Raw genomic sequence first — 21,659 nt, 5'->3', positions numbered from 1 at the left:
GCATAGAATTGTGCGCTACGTTCAGTTTGGCGAATGCTTGCAGTAAGCCTTGACGATGGGGAAATGAACTCGCAACTAATTGCCAGACTGAAAGATTAGCCTTTGTCTTCTGCAGTTATTTTAGTAAATGGTTGATGTGACTCATTTTAGAGCATATTTAGTCCCCGAATTAGCCTCGTTCCTATGCTTTTTAGTACATAATTGGGTCATTTACTATCTTTAGTCTTTCGTTTTCCATATTCTTTGAGGTTTTGTTCCCTTGGTAGGAAAGGAGTAAGAACCTTGCATTTTCATGGCAAAATGGAGCTAAATTGATCGAATCTAATGACCAAGCATCGAAGTAAAGACAAGACTAGAAGGCCTATGTAAATAATGAAGTAAATGGGCAATGATGGGAAGATCCTTGCATCTCCAACAAAATCCTTAAGGATTGTTAGAGAAAGAAAAGAAGAAGAAGCTCACTAGCTTACAGTCCGGGCGTCCCAGTGCACGGGACGAGCGTCTTGGCCTGCTACAATCCGAGCATCCTCTGGCCAATCCACTCGTCCTGACCCCTCTCAATCCGAGCGTCGCCCTCACCTAGCCGCTCGGATTCCTTTCCAGTGCAGCCCGTCTCTCCCTCAGCCCGCTCGGGATGAGCATATTCTATGAAGACTAGCGAAGCGGAGATGAGCATCTCCTTCGAGAGGAGCACTTCTTCAACTTTTCTTAAGGGTCTTAATCGTCATTTAAGCCCATAGTAACCCTAATTTATGTACCTAATCCTTAGTATAAATACCCCATTGTACTAATTAGATTAACATATCCTTCTTATGCTCTTTTTATGTTCTAATCTCATCTTAATCTTGTAATCAACTCTTAATTAAGCATTAATACAAATCTTATTTCCTTAATTTCTCTATTGTTCATCCTTTATTTTTGGTAATTGAAGATTATTTGGGTATTATTAGGAGATTGACAACCTTCCATCAATCATCAAGTACTTCTATTATTCTTTGCTTATTATTTTGGAATCATCATTAGGTATAATTCTCTTAAACCCTTTTTAATTATTGTTAATCATTTCCATTCATCCATCATGTTCTGCTTTGTTAATGTGATTGACAACCTTGTTAGCATGTTAAATTTGATAATGAGTGAGTAGTCTCTTAACTAGGGTTAATGGGGAATTAGGGGAAACCAACATGGGGGATAATTCATGCTTAATCTAATATATTTTCATAATTAATTTACTTGCTTGTTGTGATTTCAACTTATGCACATGTTATGTTTGATGAAATGCGAGCCTATGAATCCTTACATTTTTTACCCATCACTTACCTTTTCAATGAGACTTGTAAGACATAAACCAACTCGAGTCTTATTAGACCATGCATATAGTTGGATAGGGAGTATTAAGTCGACTTGTAGGTGTTGTACAATCTAATCGATTCGGCTCCGGGACCCAAACCTTCCTAGGGATTGTAAGATATCCACTAACTCGATCCCATGACAACAATAATTGCTTTCATCTAGTAGAAAATATGTTTGTATGATCAAATCCCATGAATCCCCTATGAACCCATGATACTCTAGTGCTTTTAGTCAATTGTTTACATCTCATTTTAATCATCTTACTTGTTTTATTTACATTGCTTTCTAGCTTAGTTGATCTCCTACCTCAACCCAAATTGTGACACCCTTAGACACGACCATTTGCAATCGAAAATCCTACATCAATACCTGTCCCTTGGGATCCGACCTTTACTTACTTCTTTACTAATAGTAGAGTAGTTTGTGAAGTTATAAATATTGTTTTGGCTACGTAACTTTTGATGACGAGTAACAAAACCGACGAACCAAAAATGGCGCCGTTGCCGGGGACGGTGTTAACTTGATTTGATTTTCTTTGATTGTTCTTAGCTGTGTCTTTCTTTGCCTTGGGGAAGTAAAAATCCTCAAGGTTTGTTCTAATTGTTTTCAAGTTGTTTGATATTTTGCATGTCTAGAAGATCACAAGGTAACTTGTTACCCATTGATCACGAAATTGAAAGAACTTTGACAACCAATAGAAGACTTGCTAGAAATACTTTGAGAGGTATTGGTGAGCTTGTGGACATTCAACCAAACAATATTGAGTTCATCAACCCTTTTGCAAGAGAAGGAGAAGATAACCCAACACATAACCCACCACAAAATCAACCCACAATGCCTAAATTTTCATCACATTCCGTACCAACCGAGGAGAACCTACCAAATGGTACTCCCACACCACAACATTTGACCGGTAATTTCATTGCAAAATCCGCATTTATCCAATTAGTCGAAAGAAGCCAATTTGGGGGGATGCCTAGTGAAGACCCTCATTCTCATATGGAGACTTTTCGTGACTATTGTGAAGCGATTTCACAAACCGGAGTGACTCAAGACCAAATTCGATGGGTCTTATTTCCTTTTTCTTTGATTGGTACCGCGAAATAATGGTTAAAGAGCCTTGATAAGGCTACTCTTGGTATTGAATCTTGGAAGAAATTGGCACTTGCTTTCTACAAAATGTTCTACCCTCCGGAAAAGACTAACATGCTAAGAGCCCAAATCACGGGGTTCAAACAAAGGGACGAAGAATCATTGTATGAAGCTTGGGAGCGATTCAAAGGAACTTGTCGCTCATGTCCTCATCATGAACTTAGCGAGTGGTTCTTGGTACAACAATTTTGGAATGGTCTTTATGAAGACTCCCGAAACATTCTCAACATGTGATCAAATGGTATGTTTACCGAAGTTGACGATAATCAAACATGGAACAAGATTGAGGAAATGGCGGTCCATAACTCACAATATAGTAGACCTCGAAAGGCTACTAGAGGAGGAAAGCATGAAGTGGACTGTATTACTCAATTGGGTGCCCAACTTAGTGCTCATATTGATACCATTAATTTGAAGTTTGCGAAGGCTATGGCTAAATATGAAGAAGCCTCCAAATCACCTAAGCAACATGTTAATGCCATGGTGGCATCTTCATCAATTCCAAGCGGAATATGTGAGAGTTGTAGAACTTTGGGACATGACCAAAGTGAATGTAGGGGAACAAGTGAATGCTTTCCAAGCATTTCAAGAGTGGTTCCCCTTATTCCAACTATTACAATGAAAACACCAAATTCCATCCCAACCTCTCATACAAAAGCAAAAATGTTCAAAACCCTCAACCAACATACACCCCACCTCTAATGAGAAACCAAAATCAAAGACCCTTTTACAACCAAAACCAAGGTTACCAAAATCAAACTCCATACACTCAATCAAATGACCAAGGTTTTGATGTTCAAAAAGCGGTCCTCCAAATGCAAAAGAACCAACAAGAGTTTTTCACTCGAATGCAAAAGGATAGCCAAGAAAAAGACATCACCATTAACAACATACTAGCTCACACAAAGATGTTGGAGACCCAAATGTCTCAATTAGAATCTTCAAGTTCACAAAGACAAAAGGGGCAATTACCACCTCAAGGTAATCCCCCAAGACAAGAATCGGTGAGTGCTATCCATTTGAGGAGTGGTACAAGCTATGAAGGGCCGAAGAGGCCCGTTGATGAAGATGTTGTAAATGCTAGTGACAAGGAAAGAGTTGTTGAAAACTGTAGGGAAGAAGAATCCACCATTCAAAAAGTTTCAAAGGAGGATGAAGAGAAGGCCAAAGAGAAGGAGCCTATTGTGATTAGACTTCCTTTTCCAAGTCGTCAACCTAAGCCTAAGTTTGATGACCAACTTGGAAAATTCATGGAGATTGTGAAGAATTTGGAAGTCTCAATTCCGTTTACGGAATTAATCAATCATGTTCCGGCCTATGCAAAGTATATGAAAGATATTCTTACGAAGAAGAACTCCATCCGGAAGCTTGAGACTATTGCTTTCACTAAAGTGAGTAGTCCCATCCTACAAGGAAGTTCACCTCCAAAACTAAAGGATCCAGGAAGTTTCTCCATTCCATGTACCATTGGCGACACAACGATCAACAAAGCTTTATGTGACCTTGGGGCAAGTGTTAGTGTCATGCCATATTCGGTAAGCAAGAGGCTAGGAATGGGAGAACTCAAGTGCACTAATATCACACTTCAAATGGCGGATAGATCAACAAAGATACCTTTAGGGGTATGGGAAGATGTGCCGGTAAGAATTGGCAAGTTCTTTATCCCGGTGGATTTTGTTATTGTTGACATGGAAGAAGACTCCAACATTCCTATTATTTTAGGAAGACCTTTCTTACACACCGCTGGAGCGGTGATCGATGTAAAACATGGAGAGCTCACCCTTGAAGTGGGAGATGAAACCATCACTTTCAATCTTGACAAGACAATAAGAGGTCCACGATTACATGAGCCATGTTTTATGGTTGATCACCATAGCCGGCAAGATGATAGGAAGAAGTTGGCATTTCAATAGAAGAATAAAGTGGAGGATGCTCCATCAAAAGAGCAAGGAAATTGCAACAAAGAGAGCTTGAAAAGTTCACCCATGACAAGTAAAGAAGAAGGCCTCATTGGCCAAGATAAGAAAGAAGGAGAGTTGTCTTCATCAACTCATGACAGTTTTAGTGACCAAGTAGACGAAGTATGCGGTCTTTGGGATGGTGAGTTTGAAGGGATATTCAATCCCTATATCGGTAATGCTATGACCCAAGACCACCATGAAGAACAACAAGTGCAAAGGTCTATTGAAGATCTTTATCATGACAATGAACAAGCTTTCGACTACTTCTTCAAGGTGTTGAGTAACATCAACAACACCTTGAACATGCCCCCTTGACACCTCATTATTGGATGAGAGTTTGGTGGAGTCCTCCCTAAACCACCACTTGTAAATATTCTAACTCCCTAACTTGCATTTTAATTATTGATACGTGCATTTTGTATAGTCTTTTTAGCCTATTTTAGCACGTATTTCTATGTACTTTCGTACTATTTATATTGCATTTTGCCCCCGAATTGGCTACTTTGGTTCGTTTTGTCCGTTTTGTAGAAATGAACGCGAAAGTAGTGGAATCGTACCATTTTTTTCCGTTTTGCATGCATTTTGAGGAGACGGGATTTTTCAGAGTGAGATCTTGCATTGGGATGCGTGAAAGAACGGCCTACGAGGCAGTCGGTCACGAGTTTGAGCTGATTTGAAGGAAGAATACTCGATCGAGCTGTTTTATCACTCGATCGAGTGGTTTCTATAGCTGGAGTTGGTCGATCGAGTAGTTTTATACTCGATCAAGAAGTGCTGGAAATTGAGGTTACTCGATCGAGTAACAAAACTACTCGATCGAGTAGATTATCTGGAGAAATGCTCGATCGAGTGGTTTCAGGTTACTCGATCGAGTTGTTTTGGCTGGCGTGGGCTTTAATTAGCCCGTGAACTTGTTTTAGTTAGTGGACTTTGTAGTTTTTCTATTTAAACGCACGTTAACTAGGTTATTAGGATCGATTATTCATTTTCATTATCTAAGTTTTATCTATCATTTTCATCTTCACAAAAAAAGACTGCGCTTCTCTTTTCCCTTCACTGTAACTTCTACTTTCGGGGTTATTTAGCTCGGATTTGTTTGTTCTTTACGCCGGATTCTTGCGATTGTAATCTCTTTCTCCTTTTTAATATTAATCTTTCTTTTATTCATCTTAATTGTTTGTTTTGCTTCATTTAATCTTCTTCCCTAATTACCTTTTATGAAATTTTATTATTGTCTCATCATGTTTAATATTAGTTTGTTCATCGTTATTAGTTTTGACAATATTAATAGCATGAGTAGCTAATCTGTTTCATGTTAGGATTAGGGGATCTACGGTAGAAATGTGACGATGTAGTAGATAAGTCGGATGAATTATTTGTGAGATTCTGTCCCCATAGCAATATAACTGTATTTACCGACTTAGTTGAGTGCACGCTTCTGAGTCACCCTTTTAATCTGGTTAAATTTATTCCTGGATCGAAAGATTGGACTAAATAGACCTGCAATGAACAGTAGACTACCCTGACGAGGACGGAAGTTAAGTTAGTAGTAATTTAGGATAGAAAGTGGACCGGAAGGACCTTTCCATATCCGTCTCGCAGTAATTTATCTAAGTTGTTTGTAGTTGAGTCACTGGACTACCGTAGTGAACCGAAATCCTGACATGTCCCTTCTCTATTTGATAGTTTAATTCTATTTTTCTGCCTCAACTACTCTTTCTTTATTTCTCTTCCTTTAAACCTTTTTAGTTTAGAAATCAAATTAGAAACCCCCCATTTGTGACCAAATAGACGGACTCTTACAAATATCTTGCCTCCCTGAGGAGATCGATCTGACTTCCCTAGCTATATAGTTAGTTTAGTTAGTTATTTTTGATAGGTATACGACAGCCCTGTCAAATTTTGGCGCCGTTGCCGGGGAGGCAATTGCCCTATCTGTCTTTGTTTCGTTTATTTTATCCGTCTTAGGGAATTTTTATTCCTTAAGGCAGTTCTTATTTATTTTCTTTCAGTGTTGTGTATGCCCAGGTCAGACAGGTTTGAGTTAGTTTCAGCTGATTATGAGCCAGAGAGACTGTTCAGGCATAGACTCTGTCTGCAAAGAGAATCACGAAAGAAAGACTTGAGTACTTTCGAACCAGATGTAATACTCCGTATTTATAAGTCTTGGGGTACTCTATCGAGTAGGCCTTACTCTGTCGAGTAAGGGTGAATTGCGTTTTAGAAAAGTTTCTCACCTGTTGGGTACTCGATCGAGTGTCCGGTTTTACGGGGAGTTTTCTCGGGTTTTGTTAATTATGCGATTAAGATATATAAGCTTTATCGTCATTATTCTAAATCACTTTTGCAAAACCTAAATTACTGTTTAAGAGAGAAAGCAAGCAAGTTCTTCATCCTAATCGCATAATTAGCAATCCCCGGAGTTTGGAAGGTCAGTTCTCGTCGTTGGTTATACCGTTGAGTTCCTTGCGTCGAGGGTAAGATCTATGTACCCTTTTTATTGTCTTTCCTTTGATTTGGTTAATCGGGATGAGTTGGGTTAGTAACACATTTTATGTTGAATTTTGTTTTGGTTGTTGAGTCGGGAATGTTATGGGAGTACCTTTGTCTAGTAGTGGTTTGAACTTCGGGGAGGAAGTTCCTTTTAAGGAGGGAAGACTGTAATACTCCGTATTTATAAGTCTTGGGGTACTCTATCGAGTAGGCCTTACTCTGTCGAGTAAGGGTGAGTTGCGTTTTAGAAACGTTTCTGACCTGTTGGGTACTCGATCGAGTAGCTAGGGTACTCGATCGAGTAAGGGGGTACTCGATCGAGTACCTCGGGTACTCGATCGAGTGTCCGGTTTTACGGGGAGTTTTCTCGAGTTTTGTTAATTATGCGATTAAGGTATATAAGCTTTATCGTCATTATTCTAAATCACTTTTGCAAAACCTAAATTACAGTTTAAGAGAGAAAGCAAGCAAGTTCTTCATCCTAATCGCATAATTAGCAATCCCCGGAGTTTGGAAGGTCAGTTCTCGTCGTTGGTTATACCGTTGAGTTCCTTGCGTCGAGGGTAAGATCTATGTACCCTTTTTATTGTCTTTCCTTTGATTTGGTTAAACCCTAATTTAGAGATTTGGGGGTTTATGTGTAGTATGTGATTTGGTAGCCTTTATATGTTGTATGATAGAAGGAGGGTTCATAGAGGAAGCTTTTTGATTCAGCAGTAGAGACCGTCTGATTGTGTGCTTACCAGGTAGGATTTCCTACTCAGTATTAGTCCCATAATGGGATATTGGTTGATGTGTTGTGTTTGGTTGTTTGATATTGTAATTGTATTGTGATTGTGGTTGTGATCGTTGTCTATGGTTCGCGAGGCGTGGCCTCGGCTGAGTGGGGTCACTTGCGGGAGTGGCTTCACGCCCTAGTTTCGCCTTCTGTGGAACCCGCCACAGAAGGGATGTGCACATTAATGGACAGGGTTATCGCTCACTATGTGGAGCGGGGATTTGGTGGGTACGGCTGCGGTCCCCCATCGGGGGGCTAGGTCCAAAGGACGATCGGTGATTGAGATGATTGGATTTGGCGTGATTGTGTGTGTGTGACAGTTAAGCTGTCTGTTTATCTTATTGTTAATATATATTGAATTGTGTGATTAGTACGACCCGGTGTTGTTTTGTAAACTGCGGTGATCCATTCGGGATGGTGAGCGATATTGAGCGAGGTATTGAGATGAGTACTTTGGGATAGGCCGGGATTGCCACGACATGATGATAGGAGTCTTCCGCTGTAGCTTATTAGTTATTTACATTTTAGTTCGAACAGTCAGTTTGAGGACATGTATTACACATTTGGTTTGGTTTTGAGAATTGTAACTCTTCGCTAAGTATTTATATTTAAACGTTGTTTCTTCATTGTTTATTTGATTATCATTGCCTCGGGTAACCGAGATGGTAATGTCTTCATACCTGAGTGGTCCTGGTAAGGCACTTGGAGTATGGGGGTGTTACACCAGAGCTTCAGCATTTCCTATTTACAGAAAATCCATATTTTGAAGAAGATACTTTCAGTTCTGTAAGCCAACCAGTAAAGATGCCTAACATTGCCAGTCATTCGGAGCGTAAAGCATCGTCTATTCCAAAGGGTTTCAACCTCCAGACTGAGGATGGGAATACATTTGACATCCGTCCTTCCTATATCAATCTGGTGGAGAGAAATCTCTTTAGAGGTGTGGCAGGTGAAGACCCGAGGAAGCATATGGAGGTCTTTACGGACTACTGTTCTACTATCCCTGCCACAAAGGGGGTAACTGAAGACAAGATTAAGGAGGTGTTGTTTCCTTTTTCTTTGACTGACTCAGCCAGGGAGTGGCTGACTGATTTGGACCGCACGACCGCAGGGGTTACAGAGTGGGAGACCCTTGCTCTTGCTTTTTATAAGGGATATTTCCCTCCGCAGCGCACTAATCAGCTGAGGGCCAAGATTACCAGTTTCAAGCAAGCACCTGATGAAACTTTCTATGAAGCTTGGCGCCGTTTCAAGAGGTTGGTGAGGTCTATTCCTCACCATGGTTTTGATTCGTGGTTCCTGTCTAATCAGTTCTACAATGGGCTATACGATGATCAAAGAGCCATACTTGATGCATTATCCAACGGAAGATTTCAAAAGAACACCGACGATGATAATGGATGGGCTCTTATTGAAGAGATGGCGACCCACTGTGCTGAGTATGGAAACCCGAGGGATGGTATTAGAACAGTTCATGCAGTGGATAAGCAAGTTGTGGCTCAGCTGGAAGCCATGAATGCTAGGTTTGATAAGTTGGAGTTGCATTCTGCTGGGTAGCCTCAGACGGTCCATTTGCTTACTAGAGGGGAGACTGTCACATGTGAGAGGTGTGGGAGCAACGACGGTCACACTGCTGTTGGCTGTCTTACGGACAAGGAACAGGTCCTTGCTTTTTAACAATACAGGCAAGGAGGGGGTACATATTATAACAACCAAGGGGCAGTCCATCCCAATTTGAGGTGGACAAGTCAAAATTTGCTCAATCCTACCCCTCCTCCGCAGCAACAGTAGCCATATGTCCCTTCTCATAAGGCTCAACAAGGCTTTCAGAAGCCCCCTTCCTTTCCTACACCTAATCAAGGTGCATCATCTTCTGGTGGAGTAAGTGAGCTACGTGAGTTGAAGACGATGTTGCAGTCTTTGACAAAGCAGTGGCAGCTAAGTGATCAACAAAAAGATGCATCTATCAAGGCACTTGAAAAGAGCTTACACGAGGACAATTAGAATTTAGACAATTTTTAGCGTAGATTAGAGACTATAGACTGTTACTTTACGTATTTGGTATTTTGGGATATTTTTGCGAGTGTTTTTATGCAGGTTTGGGGAATTTTACGCAAATTCAAAGGAATAATAGCAAATTCAAGAGCTTACACGAGGAAAAGAGCTCGATCGAGTACTAAAGTACTCGATCGAGTGGATTTTGTTCGATCGAATGGTTCCCAGTTACTCGATCGACTAAAGCTGAAAAGAGGAGTTCTCGATCGAGTAACATTTTACTCGATCGAGTAGATGAATACAAGAAGTTCTCGATCGAGCAGTTATAAACCACTCGATCGAGTAAAATTGCAAAGGACACGCATGGAGTCTCTTTAAACTCCCTTCTTCATTTGGTTATTTCATTTCTTCTTGCTTTATTCCGTCACCCTTCCATATTTGCGATCAATAAACCCCAAAACCTCCATTTTTCTTGCCCATTTGCCAAATCCGCCACCTACATTTTATTCCTTGCTAACTAATCGTCCATTGCCCTCTACTTTCCCCTTGATTCGTGCTGTTTTACTCGGTCTATTAGAGGAATTAGGGTTCCACGGTTTTTCGATCAAAAATCGCCCAATTTTCTTGTTAATCGATTAATTGCTCAATTTGTACGTTCCTAATTATCAAGTAAGTAATTCCTACACTTCTTTGCATTTTAATTTCGTTAATTTTGCTTTCTATGAAGTGAATTAGGATTAGGGTTTCGAAATTCCTTATTTGGTCGAATTTTTCGACTATAATTGTAATTGTTTGCCCTATTTATCTTACTTGTTGATCAATTCCCGTACCTCATTGATTTTTGCATGTTTAATTCGAATGTTGTGGGATAATAGTGATTAGGGTTCATCTTAGTCAAGTTTTCGACTGTCATTTGGTCTGAACTACTGGCTATACTTAATTCGCTTCAGTTGTTGATTAATTTGCCGCCATTGATGCCTGCTACCCTTCCCCTATTGCTGTTCACTTGTCTCATTCGAATTTGTTGAGGAAAACTTGGGAATTTTTGGGCTGTTAGTCGAATTCTTCGACTATTTTGTGAATTTTCACGCTGTTTTCGTGCCGTCTTCTTATCAAATTCCCCTGCCCAATTTGTTTAGGATGGATTCTAGCTCGATGCCTTCTTCGAGCTCTGTTGCCAGTCCGTCCCTTTCTTTGTCTGAGACGGTAGTCCCTGCTGCTACTACCGTCTCCGCACCTTCCAGTACCACTGTTTTTCTAGTTTCTACTGTCGGTACTGTGTTTACTGCCGCTAGCACTACTGCTAGCCCTGTTCCAGCTGCCACCTCAGTCACAACCACTACTACTGCTAGCACTGCTGCTAGCCTTTCTTACTCAGTGGCGGTCATAGCTGCAGCCACAGCCTCTACTTCAGCCACAGTGAGCACACCTGTGGCGGACTTACCTACAGCCGCAGCTGCTTTTAAGGCGGCCCTAGTTCCTCGCACCGTCACTACACGGTCTTCTACCTCAGGTTCTAGAGGCCGGGGCCGAGATCGCGGTCATGCTCGTGCTATGCCAGCTCCTAGTACTCCCGCTACTCCTTCTGGCACGGTCACTGTTCGAGGGGATGACTCTCTTGACTCACACCCTAGGTTCCCTCAGGTAATTTTTGTAAATGGTATTCATCGTAAGAGGTTTTATCACTTGGTTGACTGTGAGTTTCTCCCTACCTGATTCTTAGACCGTCCGGCACTTGAGAGGCTCGGTTTCTACGAGCCTGTTTGTTAGCTTTTACGGGGCACGGAGATGGCCGAACTCATCACTATGAGTGGCCATACCTTTCTGGAGCTGAGCCTCGAGTTCTTCAGCTCCTTCACCTTCTCCTCCGAGGCACACGACGCTGTCCCCACTAGTCTTTCTGTGTCTTTACGGTGTTTCAACCGGACTTTTTCGATGACATTGGAGGAGTTTGGTACCAGACTCGGCCTTTCCTTTACGGGCGTCACTGTTGCCCCTAGGAAGGTCATTCGTCAGCTTTGGTGGACCTTGGCCCAGACCACCTTTCCCGAGCGAAAGCTCGCTCAGGTCCACCTTCCCCCTGCCCGTTACTTTCTTAGACTAATGGGGAGTACCATTTTTGGCCGAAGGGAGCCAAACAACATCAACAACAACGAGCTCTCTATCTTAGGCGGTTACCTGAACATTGACTGCGAGGGTCCTTTTAGCCTCAACATCGCCTATTTGACTGCCCAGTACTTCCAGGCCCAGGGGGAGAAGGTCACGGGATCTATCGTCTGCGGTGGCATAGCCACAAATCTTACCCGTTCCCTTTTCCCTGCCTTGCCTCGTGACTTACCGTACCTAGAGGGATATAGGTACCTGAGCCTAGCGTCTATGCACTCTCAGACCTGGCTGACTTCTGACTACCGGACTTGGAAGATAGACGGTTCCTTGTCCGTGGACTTACCTTGCACCACTCTCCCCCGTCTAGCCCCTTTGCCTACAGTCGCACGGGGCGCCCGACTTCCACCTCTACCTGACTACCACCTCTAGGTCCGACCACGTACCACTTTACCAGCCTCTAAGAAGCGGCGTAGACTTGAGACCGGAGAGGGGTCCACACCTTCTGGGAACGGCCAACCTTCCACGACCACTCCTATTCCTATCCCGACTCCTACTCCGACTCCTACTCCCGCGCCTGCCGACCAGACACAGACACAGCCGGTCCTACCGGCTAATTTTGTACCTCCACCACCCTTTGAGGCGTCCTCGGTCATGGACTAAGGGCGCCGTGACGGTTTGTTATTTGAGATTGTAGAGAGACAGGCTCGTATGGAGCGGGACATAGCTTTGACTTTGTTCCCTCTATACGAATATCACATTAGGCGACACCGTCCTATCCCAGAGGGTTGGCCATACCCTTCCTTTTACCGGTACCCAGCTGAGGGGTACCCGGAGTCTGCTAGTGAGGAGGAGGAGGACGAGGACCTGGCGGCGGCGGCGGAGAGAGCTCGAGCTGAGCACAGGAGGAGGAGAGAGCGGGAGGTGGACCCGGACTTCACGGTGACGGTGGAGGACGTGCGTGACAATGACGAGGAGGCTGACGAGTAGCTGCTGGTCTACTAACTTCCCCAGTTTTCTAGCTGGTTTGGGGAAGTTCATGTTTTGTATGTTTCTTCTCGCTCTTTTATTTATTTTGTCTCCTTTTTATTTTATTGTTTTTTATTCTTTATTGGTTGTATATTCTCGTTCCCCTGTATATATCTGCTGGTGTATGCTGGAGGACAACGAGGGCGTTGTCCGTTTTGGTTTGGGGAGGGTATTGCATCCTTTTGAGTCTGCATTTGCATTTGTTTTGCATTCACGTTTATTTATTTCAGCTTGCATTGTTTATTTATTTCAAAAAAAAAAAAAAAAAAATCAGAAAAATGTCAAAAAAATGTCAAAAAAATTCAAAAATTTTCACGTTTATTTTTGCATATAGGTTGAGTCGGAATGGTTGATTTCCGTGATGATACTGCACTATAACTTGTCATTTTAATTGAGCCTTGCACTTCTATTGATGGTTATTTGCTTTGTCATACGCATAGTCTACGAGTTTTTGTTCAAATATAGCTGACTGTTTAGACTTGACCTATAAATTGGCAACCTACTTTATAATTTCTGAGGTTTAGAGCCCATAACTGGTGACATTCATGACCAGTTCATTAGGAATTGAGAGTAGTACTCCTTGCATAGCATGTTCATCATTTTTGCACTTTTATGACATTCAATTTCTTGTCAAATGCACACATTCGGGTTTGTGGTCGGTGTCACATGTTGGGAGGTGCTTGCAATTTTCCCTTTTTCTTATATTTTTCACCCATTAGCTCCACTTAAGCCAAAATTGCCTTTTTGACCCATTAGCTACATCCCAAACTGAGCCTGCCTAGTCAAGCTAGTTTAGTATGTCTTTTTGTGGTATGATTTTCCGTCTGCAGTTTGGCCCGTATCATTTGATTGGAGTTGGTGAAAATAGAGGAAGGAGAAAAAGAAAAAGAAAGAAAAAAATAAAGAATTGAAAAGAATTGAAAAAGAGAAAAAAAGATGAAAAGAAAAAAAAATGGAAAAAGTGTGATTCACGTGAAAAAAAAAAGAAAGAGTTGAAAAATATTTGATTTGTTTTAGTTGGTTCATTTAAACGGTGTTAAAAAAGGAAAGTTTGTGACCGTCTAACTCCTCCGTTCTTATTCCATATTTTTTGAGGAGATTGTGTATGTGATTAGTGAGCTGTGTGCCAAATGAAGGGCACTCTTACTTTATTTTTCAGTCAGTTGAGATTCGGACGGTCTTATATGGTCCTGTTGGAGTGTGTGCATTAGTACTTGAATCGTCTTTCATTTTTGTTGCATGCATGCTATGTAGGTCGCAGTTAGATGAGTGACTGTTTCTCCTTCTCTCTTTCACATATATTATTCACCCTTTGCTTCATGAGAGAAGAGTGACCACGTGAGAGTCCGATTTTGTTGGTCTTGCAAGGTCAATAGGTTAGCTATATTTCTAAACAACTTATAACTCGTTTGCGTATTGACTGCTTAGCTATGACTGTTAATTTCTGTTGCATTAAATTGGTTCAAGTAGACAAGTTAAGCTAGCTCTCAGTTTTCATTTCCATTCCATTAGTTGCATTTTAGTTTACTCGAGGACGAGTAACGGTTCGGTTTGGGGAGATTTGATACGTGCATTTTGTATAGTCTTTTTAGCCTATTTTAGCACGTATTTCTATGTACTTTCGTACTATTTATATTGCATTTTGCCCCCGAATTGGCTACTTTGGTTCGTTTTGTCCGTTTTGTAGAAATGAACGCGAAAGTAGTGGAATCGCACCATTTTCGTCCTTTTTGCATGCATTTTGAGGAGACGAGATTTTTCAGAGTGAGATCTTGCATTGGGATGCGTGAAAGAACGGTCTACGAGGTAGTCGGTCACGAGTTTGAGCTGATTTGAAGGAAGAATACTCGATTGAGCTATTTAATCACTCGATCGAGTGGTTTCTATAGCTGAAGTTGGTCGATCGAGTAGTTTTATACTCGATCAAGAAGTGCTGGAAATTGAGGTTACTCGATCGAGTAACAAAACTACTCGATCGAGTAGATTATCTGGAGAAATGCTCGATCGAGTGGTTTCAGGTTACTCGATCGAGTGGTTTTGGCTGGCGTGGGCTTTAATTAGCCCGTGAACTTGTTTTAGTTAATGGACTTAGTAGTTTTTCTATTTAAACGCACGTTAACTAGGTTATTAGGATCGATTATTCATTTTCATTATCTAAGTTTTATCTATCATTTTCATCTTCACAAAAAAAGACGGCGCTTCTCTTTTCCCTTCACTGTAACTTCTACTTTCGGGGTTATTTAGCTCGGATTTGTTTGTTCTTTACGCCGGATTCTTGCGATTGTAATCTCTTTCTCCTTTTTAATATTAATCTTTCTTTTATTCATTTTATTGTTTGTTTTGCTTTATTTAATCTTCTGCCCTAATTACCTCTTATGCAATTTTATTATTGTCTCATCATGTTTAATATTAGTTTGTTCATCGTTATTAGTTCTGACAATATTAATAGCATGAGTAGCTAATCTGTTTCATGTTAGGATTAGGGGATCTACGGTAGAAATGTGATGATGTAGTAGATAAGTTGGATGAATTATTAGTGAGATTCTGTCCCCATAGCAATATAACTGTATTTAGCGACTTAGTTGAGTGCACGCTTCTGAGTCACCCTTTTAATCTGGTTAAATTTATTCCTGGATCGGAAGATTGGACTAAATAGACCTGCTATGAACAGTAGACTACCCTGACGAGGACGGAAGTTAAGTTAGTGATAATTTAGGATAGAAAGTGGACCGGAAGGACCTTTCCATATCCGTCTCGCAGTAATTTATCTAAGTTGTTTACAGTTGAGTCACTGGACTACCGTAGTGAACCGAAATCCTGACATGTCCCTTCTCTATTTGATAGTTTAATTCTATTTTTCTGCCTTAACTGCTCTTTCTTTATTTCTCTTCCTTTAAACCTTTTTAGTTTAGAAATCAAATTACAAACCCCCCATTTGTGACCAAATAGACGGACTCTTACAGATATCTTGCCTCCCTGAGGAGATTCACCTGACTTCCCTAGCTATATAGTTAGTTTAGTTAGTTATTTTTTATAGGTATACGACAGCCCTGTCAATTATTGTATTGCATTCTTGTCAATTTTGGATTTACATTTTTATGCCTTGATCAAGATTTTCGTCATTTTGAGAGAAGTGAGGGAGGGACTAATGAGTTTATTGATGTGTAGTGTTTTACCTTAGTGTGGGGATAGCAATTGCCTAGGCTATCCAAGCCTTTGTAGTGCCCCCACAATGAAGACCACAATAAATGAAGAATCAATGACACGGGTTACGAAGCACCCACTGATGGACCTGAATCCGTGAGGAAGAGGGAAAATCCGAGCGACTCGACGAGGATCCGTTCGTCTTGAAGGGAACCCGAGCGTCCAAGGCCAAAGACGCTCGTCTTGAAAAGCTGGCAAAATTAACATTTGGGTCTGATTGAGAATCCGAGCGTCTCACTGAAGAATCCGCTCGTCTCATCCAGGACGAGCGTCTCACCAGTAATCCGCTCGTTTTTGCACTGTCAATTTTTGGGATTTCTCCCTGGAAAAGAATCCGAGCGTCTCCAACTTAGGACGCTCGTCCCAGCTCAAGAATCCGCTCGCCTTGCCTATAAGACGCTCGTCCCCAGGCGTCTTTTCCTGGACCCAGAAACCATAGAATCCGAGCGTCCCGAAGCCTATCCGCTCGTCTCCCCTCTGGTTTTCAAATCCAACGGGTCTTAAAACCCCCTTCCCCCAATTATTTTCATTCATTCAAACATAAACACTACCGCAAAACCCCAATACTCTCATTCTCTCCATCAACCAACAACAAATTTCTCAACCAAAATCAACCAAATCAAATCCAAACTTCCTCAAAACAAAATTAAATCACTCCTTTAGCAAATAACAAGTAATTAAAACACCAAAATCTTCAAAGTTTAAGTCGATTTTTGGGATACAAGGCAACATTTAACTATCCTAAATCGATTTGGGTATTACTAGAAATTGAAGATCTCAAGCTTTCTTTGGTGTTACTAAGTGAAGGAGCATGACAAGAACAAAAGGTGGAAGTAAGGCACCCCAAAAGAAGAACCTTTCTAAGAGACAACAAGCTCTTCAAGCTATTCAAGCATCAAATCCATTGGTAGTTCATAATGCAAGGTTGGAAATTCAAGAGCAAGATCCTCCTATGGAAGCTACTACTTCTACTACTCCGGTTGCTGAATAACTAACCGATTATCCGGAGGTAATTTTCACTTCCAACTCCCATAGGAAGAAATTTATTTCCTTTGCTAATTAAACTATCTTGCCCACCAAGTTCATTTGTCAAGAGACTTTGTCGAAATTGGGTGTCCTAGAGCAAACAAAGACCTTTTTCGGGTCTATGGGATTGAGTACATTGTTTGAAATGCAAGAATTGACCCATCATCCCTCACCTTAGAGTTTTTGAGCTCTTTGAAAGTCACCAAGGTGGAGACCCGAACCAATATTGAGTTTCGTCTCGAGAATGTTGATAGATGCTTGTCTTATAGAGAGTTTGGTAAAATATTTGGCCTTAGTGATGACCCAACTTTTACAAAGAAGCCTACCAAGTATGACCCCGCTCCCTCTATGGAAGGCCATTTCCGGAAAAGAATTCACATCTTATCATGATTGTCGTGCTCTCTTAGTCCATCATCGGGGCATAAGAGTATGGCACAAGGTTTTTGGTGTTAGGATTCACTAATTCCATTAATTTACATATTCATATATGTTCAAATTTATTTAGTCATAAAATAAATCCTAGATCTTATGCATGCAAACTAAAGCAAGATAAAAGAAGAAATCGTCAATCTTACATTGAGGTTTCGGATATTAGGGCACCAACAAGATCACCTTCTTGTTAGTTCTTACGCTTTCCTAATAATGGATGAACAAAAGGTCCAAAATAGAACCTCTCCCAAAATTGAATACCCAAGGAAATCCATTAATAACTTATATATTTATGAACTAGTAAAAATATAAGTTTTACTCAAAATATGACACAAAAATTAATTTTGTTCTCTTGTCTTTTTCGGCCAAGAGATGAAGGATTTTGGAGATTTTATTTCTCTAATTTTTCATAAGATGTAGAGAGAATTTTGATAATTTCTTACACTAGAAATTATCATGTGAAGTAGTGAATAATTTAAGAGAAAAAACCATTGGCATTTTTCACCTCTAAAAACCGGTTGGCAAGGGAGAGTAGAGCCAATGCATGAGCTTGTTTTTCTACCCAATAAATCATAGGTATGCATGGCTATATTAGGTTGTAATCATTATGTTTTCCACTTAAAATAAAAACAAAATATACACCTTAAACACCCTCCAATTTTCGGCACTTTTAACATCAAATGGATGGTCCATATTATTTTTTCATTTGTCAATTGTGACATATGTGACATGTTACTTGACTTATGAAATTGTAATGTATTTTTAACATATTAAAAATCAACATACTCATAAAATATGTCATATACAAAATCGACTAGTAATTCGTAATTACTTGTGCCAAAACGGTTTATCAAATTATAAATTATAACGTCTTGTATTTATAATAAATTATTCATTCAATTTCAATTTCAAATTGTTTCGTAAACAATAATTTTATCTAAGTAATAAAACAATTCAATTACTTAGACCGTATCTAATTTAATCGAATTATAATAAGACACGCTAATCTCACTCACAAATCATCCGTCAATTTTAAGCAATTTAATTAACTCGTATCGGCATACGATTAATTAAATAATCAATTAAGAGTATTTCCCTATAGGTATGACCTAAGGGGATCAACTGATCACCACCATCGCACACGAAGAATGTCAAACTCTAGTCAACCAATCATTACCGATATGTGTGGACCAGTTGACTGTAAAATATTACATCCCACATGTATTCTTAAAATGAGATTTAAACATGTGATCATCATGATCGACAGTTGTGATCGCATTATTGTCGGAGGACACATATTCCAACAATCTCCCACTTTTCCTCGACAAGTGTGCGTCACCAATTCTCTTGTCCTATTACTATCTCCCACTCAATGCAAGGTGTCTTTCAGGTCGTACTTGCAAGTGATCATATCGAGAGTGGTTTCCTCGATCTGGAGAATAACTGATTGACCGGAATTATCTACCATAGATACCTTCCGAGCGTGGCCACGCATTTCCAGTTCATTACTCCTCGAGTGGCCCTGAGATATTGTTATAACCCTGACAAGGGGTGGACAATTCCTATCGCACTTATTCCCTTCGACTAGCCACAGCCATATTAACCCAAAATATGCCCATTTGACCCCATTTACGAAGGTCGTAGTAACATAAATCAAAGTTAATCTGAAACTGTGCCACCTTAGGCGAATTGTCTTTAGTCAAAAGAATCGACTCATTAGAATACTATAGTAGCTCTCGCTACAACCAGGCTATATAAATTTGCCAGAACTTTATAAGCGGTCAATAGCCCGACAAAGTGTTCCTAACAGTCTGCCTATGTGATCGACTAGTCATCTCACATGACTCCATGGCACTTGAACTTGCCATCAATCGCATCACACTCTAGTCACTTCGAGACGTCACCTTATGTAAGTGACTATGGGCGAATACAATGCTAATCCGTGTTCACTTTAACGGGGTTCAATTGTCTCTACAGCCCGTTTGGATGTAACAAAGTATAAGGTGAGTTAATAGTAACTCAAACGACAAATGTCGACATTACATTCGGGTAGTCAATACCATATTACAACCTTGTGATGTAAATTTTAAGTGTGTAAACACTAGTTACTCGCAACATGTGTTTAACATACCATGTGTCCATGCGTTCAAACTCTTGAAGTGCATTTTCCTCTATTTTCATGTTTGTCTCAAATAGCATGAATCTTACCAAGTACATATCTAGTTTCCCAAACTAGGTACAGGTTCTTTACTTTGAGAGAACTTTCTTGTTGTTTATCACATAACAAACGAATTATGGTGGACGACATAACTTGCACTAGTCAAGTGTTCTTTCAACTCATAATGTACTAGGTATATGTTTTGTAGGATTTTGCAACAATTGTCAAGATGATTAGCCTAGCACTTCTCATAAGTCCTAGCAAATTTTGAAAATACTAGTTTTGAGTAACTTCTTGCTATAACCAAGTATCTTTTCAAACTTCTTATTTCTCTTTTTAGCTTAAATAGCATAGGATTTTCATAAATCCTTACGCGTTTTCGAACTTCAATATGTGCAACTTCTTGTCACATAAGCGAGTGTTCTGTCAAACACTAGAATAGCTCATTAGTTCTTCTTGAGAAATCATGACGATTCTTCTATGGCTTACCAATGACTCATCATGCTCTTAAGCATATGATTCATTATTGGACATGTGCATGATTATTCTTATGGCGGAAACATTAGTAATTTTTAATCATGTGATCAACCATTCTTAGGTTCAATGAATGACCATGACTTGCCAATGGTAATTCCATTTTCATCGATATGAATAACCTACGTTTCTTGTTGATTTGATGTGCATATCTCAATGCCTATCCAACATCCCATGATGTGATTTGATTCATCTTAGTCCATTTTCATCCAGAATTGAAAACTCAAATACTTCTTTGTGAAGATAGTACTAGCTCGTCATTCTCAATGAGTAATGAGTTATAAATTTTTCAAGATGATTGCTCCCACTAAATTTCATGTCTTCACATGATAATTTCAAACTCCCACTCAATTCCACATGTTTCGTAATTGACTACTCAATCGAAACATTTCAAGAATTGAAATCAATTTTGCTTTGCCAAGTTATTAAGATAAAACCATATATGTTCCCAACATATATTTTCAAAATACCTATTTTGAAAAGGTTTCAATCTTAAACTTATGGAAAAAGATTTTAATCTCTAACTCATTCATTTTTATAATGATGCGTAGCGATGTCATTATTTAAAAGTGAAATCTCATTTAATTCACGTCCTTCAAAATACCCTTTTTGGAAGGAGGATTAACCATTTCATTTTCATAATGAGGTTAAGTAATGACACTAGCGTGGTTAACTTAGCTTTTGTAGATATCGGCATATATTTCTTTGCAACTTTTAGTCATAAATCTCATTTATATTCAAGGATGCAACTTTGTTTCTTTTAGGCTCTTAAGTAAATATCAATATTAAAACTCTATTTATATCTAGGTCATAAACTAGCAAAATCTCTTGTTGAGACTTTTCTTTAGTCATTTTCTTTCAACACTTTCTTTTGGCCTCCTCGTGTAGTTATCTTAAGAACATATTCTTTTGATTACTTTACTTGGTCTCTTTTGTCATGTAGATCTCATCTATTCGAGACCATAGATCTTATCTATTCATGTATACTATCTATTTTGGAATACAAATCATTCTTTCGTAGATCCCATTTACTCAAGCATACAAATTTTTTTTGTATTCTTTGTGTCTTTATTTTTCTCCCACTCTATCTTTAGAATAAATACACTAGATATTTAAAGATAGCATATGAGACACAAATAATGATTTTGTAGTAGTAGGAGGACTATCTCATAGATTGACTAATAGATTTTAGATTTGATAAGTGTACTTGGTAATTGACATTCATTTAGAAGAGTTCATCAACTCAACATCACTTTATAATTGATCATACACAAGCCTTAAGCTTGTGGACATATAATGAATCCCATCATTATGGTTGTCTATTGGATCACTTTTAAGTAGATGATCATATGTTTCTATGTGCAAGCATATAAAGACGAATTTTTAGAACAAACAAATACGATAAAAGGGGTGACTTGGGTTGCAAGCCAAGCCACCATAATCC

The 21,659-nt window shown here is 39.8% G+C and overlaps 2 non-coding genes across 2 annotated transcripts; both read right to left on the bottom strand.

The window, feature by feature from the left end:
- Positions 1-2,559: 2,559 nt before the first annotated feature.
- LOC141654515 (small nucleolar RNA R71) lies at positions 2,560-2,666 on the bottom strand. Its single transcript, XR_012548073.1, has one exon. It is a non-coding gene; the product is annotated as a small nucleolar RNA R71 (small nucleolar RNA).
- Positions 2,667-8,917: 6,251 nt separating this feature from the next.
- On the bottom strand, positions 8,918-9,023 carry LOC141653985 (small nucleolar RNA R71). Its single transcript, XR_012547570.1, has one exon. It is a non-coding gene; the product is annotated as a small nucleolar RNA R71 (small nucleolar RNA).
- Between the last annotated feature and the right edge of the window lie 12,636 nt (positions 9,024-21,659).

The sequence above is a fragment of the Silene latifolia genome, chromosome 4 (assembly GCF_048544455.1).
Source record: "Silene latifolia isolate original U9 population chromosome 4, ASM4854445v1, whole genome shotgun sequence".
Classification (NCBI taxonomy): domain Eukaryota; kingdom Viridiplantae; phylum Streptophyta; class Magnoliopsida; order Caryophyllales; family Caryophyllaceae; genus Silene; species Silene latifolia.
This window is presented reverse-complemented; position numbering and strand designations above follow the sequence as displayed.